The sequence below is a fragment of the Hirundo rustica genome, chromosome 3 (genome assembly GCF_015227805.2).
Source record: "Hirundo rustica isolate bHirRus1 chromosome 3, bHirRus1.pri.v3, whole genome shotgun sequence".
Taxonomy (NCBI): domain Eukaryota; kingdom Metazoa; phylum Chordata; class Aves; order Passeriformes; family Hirundinidae; genus Hirundo; species Hirundo rustica.
The window spans coordinates 11,222,313-11,228,133 of record NC_053452.1 but is presented as its reverse complement, the minus strand read 5'-3'; the positions used below and the strand labels follow the sequence as shown (position 1 = coordinate 11,228,133).

General features: G+C 48.8%; 1 long non-coding RNA gene across 1 annotated transcript; it reads right to left on the bottom strand.

The window, feature by feature from the left end:
• Positions 1 to 1,449: 1,449 nt before the first annotated feature.
• LOC131378514 (uncharacterized) lies at positions 1,450 to 5,577 on the bottom strand. The gene is made up of 5 exons (XR_009207657.1): positions 5,343 to 5,577; positions 4,824 to 4,956; positions 3,304 to 3,396; positions 2,372 to 2,497; positions 1,450 to 1,718 (listed from the first exon to the last, which is right to left on the bottom strand). It is a non-coding gene; the product is annotated as an uncharacterized LOC131378514 (long non-coding RNA).
• Between the last annotated feature and the right edge of the window lie 244 nt (positions 5,578 to 5,821).

The window sequence follows — 5,821 nt, the reverse complement described above, 5'->3', positions numbered from 1 at the left end:
AGCTTGGACAATTGGGTGCCAGCAACAGGCTGACAACGTCCAGTGCGGCAACAGCCGGGCTCGGCTTCCTCGTGGATTGGGCCCAAAGCCTGGCCAGGGCTTCAGGAGCAATCCAGGAGCTGCCTTTGGCCCTGGGCCTCCCAGCAAGGCCACAGGGCTCATTTCAGGGTCCTGTCCGGCCTCTAAACACTGAAAGGTCAGGCTGCGTTCCACTACGGAGCACAGACCTAGTCCAGAACACTAATGACCCTGGCTATTTCACTGCTGAGGGGATACAAACACAACACCTGGTTTGAAGGTTCACCCACAAGTCAGCTTTGTCTCAGGGCTCTTCTCAGGCCTCTGTGCTTCAGTACGTCACAAGCTGTTTGAACCTCTGCAGAAAGCTTGTTCCTATCTCCTGTGGAACGAGGCTGCAGGCAGCACTTCCTCTGCCCATTCCTGAGGCTTCTTGGCCTGCCATGAAAGAGTAATGACTGATCCTGGAATTACAGAAAGCAGGGTGGGGAAAGGACCCTTTTTCTTCCATCTAGAAAGTCAAAGGCCATCAAAAACCCATCAAGGGAACCCCTGAGCAATTACCTAAGCAGCACCAGGAGATAAGATGCCAGGCACTCCCGACTGCCAGGGCTGCCTTGCCACTCACCTTTAGTCCTTGTCTTGCACAGCAAAGCAATCCAAAGGATAGGAATCCAGGCTCCTGCTGCTCCTGGAAGGAGGTACCAGACAGCTCTATGCTGGCTGAACACGGCAGCAAAACCAGGATGCGCCTCGATTTTTCCCGCCCTTTTTGCCGCCATCTTTGGAAGGTCAGGTACTCTGTAGCCAGCCACCATCTTGAGAGTGGCACAACCACTAAGGCCCCCCTGGCTCGTCGTTTAGATGCCTGACTAAATCGACTGCCGCAACTTTCCCTCAACACCACTGAGCCCCCAGCCCGTGCCCACGTGCATCGAAATGCCCCGGAAAATCATGCCCGGTTGGCATCGTGGTCGCGGTCATGAGCAGGCAGCCGGCTAGATGCACCCGGGGTCCTTGTCTTTTTCCTGCCCTTTCTGCCACCGTCTTTGGAAGGTCGAGTGGCAGCACTGCACCGCGCTCACAGTCCCGGGCTCCCACGCGTGGCGGGGTCAGGCACAGGGGGAGCTGCAGTACCAAGCTGTGTCCACGGGGTGGCAGCACTGCCCCGAGCTCACAGCCCAGGCTTGGGGACAGGCAGAGAAGGGAGAGAAAAAAGAACGTGCCCAAAAATCGCTGCCCAAAAATCCTGTCAAAGAAATGCCACAAAAGACCCCCGAGCGCAGCTACCAGAACCCTGCCACTCACCAAATTCAAACCAAAAAGGCTTTGATTGTAGGCTATGTAGCAAATTTTTAGTACTTATTATGTTTATATTTATATTTATCATTACCATTTCAGTTCTATATCCATATCTGTGTATAATAGATATATTATAATACACATAGCATGTCATAATACAGATTGTATTTATTTATATTGCGGATATTATTTTTCGTATTTTACAGTTCACTTTTTATTAATTATACTTTCTTATTTTTGTATTGATTTTTAAAAATTTGTGTTTCTTTATATTTTAAACAATATTTTACGCTCAAGCAATTATCCAGGAGTCAGAGAGAAAAGCGGGAACCCTGGCCTGGGAAAAGGCCTTCGGGCAGCTTCGCTTCCTAGTGGCTCTCTCTTTTTTTGCCAGCTCCCTGGAAGAGGAAAAACAACAGGAATAAAGTTTCAAACCCGGGCAGGACGTCCTCGCTTTGGGCAGATGGAAGCGCAGCTCCCCGGGAGCGAGTCCAGGCCGTGCACCGGGGAGCTCCGGGAATCTGGGATCGCCTGTGTGATGGAAGGGCTGGAAAAGCACACCCAGCTGCCGGCTTTAGTGCCGGCACACAGCCAGGCCTGGGCTCAGGCTTTGGGCTGGGACTGCACAATGCCCCAAAGCCGGCTTAGACATGCGGCATTACACCCAGCGCCCTGCTCCAGGAGAAACTCGGCTGGGAGAAGCCCCCTGGATGTTCCCCCAGAATACTGACCTCACCCTGCAGCTCCTCCAAACGAGGAGAACCTACGGAAATCACCCCGAAATCCATTTCTGGATTTCCACTCCTTCAGAACCAAAGTGGCAGCAAAATGTGTTCAAACCAGACTGCAAACCAGCAGGCCCCAGGAGACACGGGGATTTATTCCAGAGGGGACGCAAGGATCCCTCAGCCAGCCAGTATTTCCCTTGGGCTCTTCCCACTGCTCTCTGAGGACACAAGCACCACTTTTTCCCTGGTGTTCCCCTTTCCATCAATGCAAAGGGTTCTGTTCTCTGCCGACTCCTTGGTCAGGAAGGAAACGGGAATATTACCTTGACACAGAGTGTCCAGGAGGGTGGGACCGAGGCAGGACCCCCAGCTCCCAATCCACCGCTGCTTCTGGATTTCTGAGCAGCTCCTTCCCAGCACCTTTCCCTGGCTGCCATGTCCACAGACACCTTCTCCACGCAGTTCAAAAAGCCACAGAAACACAAAGAAAGAAGATCAAAGGTCAATCCACGTGTTTCTAGGCTGGGGAGAAGGAGGGAGGTGTAATATCCATATTCAGTTTAGAACAGTAGAGCAATTTTTTCATGACCTTGAGTATCAGCGAAGGGCAGCAAAAGATGATAAACTCCTTTATTAACTTATTAGCAGCAGAGAAATTAAGCTTTACATTTAGTTAAGATCAAGTTTTGCTGCTAAAAATTAAGGAGGTGCCACGTTGGTGTTAGTGCTTTTAACCTTCTGACATTAGAAGTTATTTGTACAAGAAATTCATTCTTGAAGCAGCTTACTTTAAAATAAGACTTCTTACAATACAGTTGGCCAAAAAAGAGTCCCAAAATCAAGAGAGAAGTCTCACAGCTATTAAAAAAAAGTTGTCTTTGGTGCGTATAAGTTGCCAGTCCCTCATGGTTTCAGTCCTTACCATTTATTTTTACCAAGTCAATGACTGAAACCTCATAGACAGCTAAAAAAACCCAAAAAATCCAGGACAAAGCTACACATTGTCCCCAAGTACCCTCAGTGTGGAGCTGTGTCACCCCCAAGTGTTTGCTCCCTCAGCCTGGCCTGGAGGCTCCAGCTGCTCCTGGGGGCAGGGTTAGCAGGGGAATCACTCGTTTGAAACCGTTCGTGTCTGTGGCCTGCACTGGAGGGCCAATAAATGCGAAACCACAGAAATTATTGAAGCGTATCAAGGTTTCACAGAGGTGATTTAAACAAAGAATGACAGAAGGTTCAATCTCACGCTTTGCAGCACCTCTTGCGAGACACATTGACTTTCAAGACAAAGCGGTTCCAAAGCGGTTCCTCATGAAGAAGAGCTTGCTTTTCCAGGGTTCCTAAAATAGAGCTGAGATGCCACCGTTTCGATCATGCACTTCCCACTCTGAAGCCAAAATATCCAAAGACAGCGCTCCTTCAGAACCCTGAGGGACAGCCATGAATTCTGAGGCTACAGGATGCAGTGAAAATTTGCACCAAGACACCCAGAACAGGGCAGCGCTGCCTGGGAAAAGCAGCATTACTCTCTGAGAAAATGCCATTCTGCAGCTAGGTTAGTGCTTTGGAGAATTTTACTTCTATGGAGGGAAAAAAAAAATATTATAGCAGTGGAATGAAGAAAAAATCCCCAAGCCACTGTCCAGAGTACAAGGGTGAACATCCACAGCAATATAGCAAAAAAAAAAAAAAAAAGGGAACTTCAGAAAAAAACAGACACATTAAAACCAGTCCAGATGAACAGCCACTGTCTATTAGAACGACGCTTGCACAAAAGAACTCTGGTCTTAATTCAGGTCACAGTTCTCAAAGAATCTTTGAAGACCACTATGAAGTGCTACAAACCAAGACAAGCCAAGCACACTTTCATTTTCTAGACAGATTTTAAGACACCCGAGGCAGAGTCTCGAGAGCACGTGCTCAGTTGCCAGATTTGCCTTTGCCCACCCCAGCAAGGACAGCGCAGATGTGGCCAGCACAGGTCACACCCAGCCCAAGTTCTGCCTGAGCCCCTCTGGCCGCACTTCCTGCTGATAAGGCTGACCCCTAAGAGGCCCCAGCCAGGACTGGAAAAAAGCCTTTAGCAACACTTAGAGCATCCTTCCTGTGCAGAAAGCGCAGGATGTGTTCTTGCACCCACAGAGGGAGACAGCTCCTGTGCCAGAGGGCTGAGGCCAGAGGGAGCCAAACAGCCCCCATGTGCTGGGAACTTTGACCTGGGGGAGAGGAGGGGAGCAGATAAAATCCATGCAAAGCAGAGGAGGGAAGCGCCTCCAGCCCCAGTACAGACTCTGAAAAGCTTGTGAAAGGCTGGGCTGTTTTCCTCCTTCTTCCATACCCGCCCCTCCTCAGCCATAGTGCACATCCCTAGAGGAGCAGCGCTGCTGTGCAACTAAGGCCTCAAGTCAGTCGTACCCCATGCTAAGTGACACTTTTTCTCAGGGACACAGGCCATTTCAGCTCAGCCTGGAAGAGACTCCCACTGGAGTTCCAGTGACAGCTGCTGTTGGGTTTCCCAGAGGTGGCTTGCTTCAGAGTTTGGTTTTGTGAAAAACAAAACAAAACTCACACAAAACCAACACAAAAACAAAACAAACAAACAAACAAAAAAACCAAAAACAAACAAACAAAAAAAACCCAAAAAAGCCCACCCCCAAAAAACCACCACAAACAACAACAACAACAACCCACAAAACAAAACCCAACAAAAAACCCAAACACAGGTGGAAATTATTTTCTTGCAGAATTTTCCAAGCAAATCCATAACAAAAACATTACCTTGCCTGTCTCACTGGGAATCCTTGTTCTCAAAGTCCCTCTGGACCTGAGGATGCCAGGGGGTTCTGATGTGACAAGAGATGGAAAAAACCTAGGATGTGCCAAGCACCCAGGTGGGTTGCACAGCAGCATTCTGGAAGAAAAAAAAAAAGTTCAACTGTTTAGTACACAACACAAAAATTAACTCAACCGCCTCTGGGAAATCCAACAGTGCCTCTCTTTAAAACTCCTTTGGGAATCTCCTCTGCGCAGAGACTAAATCACCTACTCCAATTAACCAGTGTGCACGTGGAACTCTTGGTGTGGAAGGGTCAGTGCAGTTCCTGTGCCCTTATGTACAGAGGATGAAACCAAAACCCAACTTTGCTCCACAAAATCAAAGAGAAAATAATTAGAAGAAGGATATTGTGCACTAGAAAAGATCTGCTTGCCTTTGAATGCAGTGCCCCAGAACTCAAATATTCATTCAAAAAAGAAAACACACGCAATATGAAGAAAACCACCAAGTACTAGACAAACCTTTCCACACAAGTGCCATTCTGCAAAATGCTTTCCCCAGGTCTCTTGGCCTCATCCCAAGGCCTTCTCCATCCTCAGGGTTACTGCACTCACTCCAGGGTACTTGGCAAAAAAAGGAGCAAGTGGAGGCTTTGTGGCTTCCCTGGCATCTTCTCTCTCCGCCAATCCAGGGCAAATCAGAGCCTCCAGGGGAGGCACAGATCCACCTGCAAGGGCAAGGACTGTTCCGTGTCCACAGAAGCTCCATGGCAATATTCAAATCCCGGCAGCAGCAGCATTGACCAGTCCAGGTAGGCAAGAACATAGCATCAACCAGTGGTGCCCATTACCCATCACATCCCTGACATGCAGCTGTCCTGGCCTCCAGAGCAGATATCCACATCTGTCATGAAACCAGGTCCTTTTTCCCCCCAAAGAAGAATCAAGTGAAAATAGAAACATCAGCTTCAGGGGGTTTTTGTTTGTTTTAATAGGTGGTC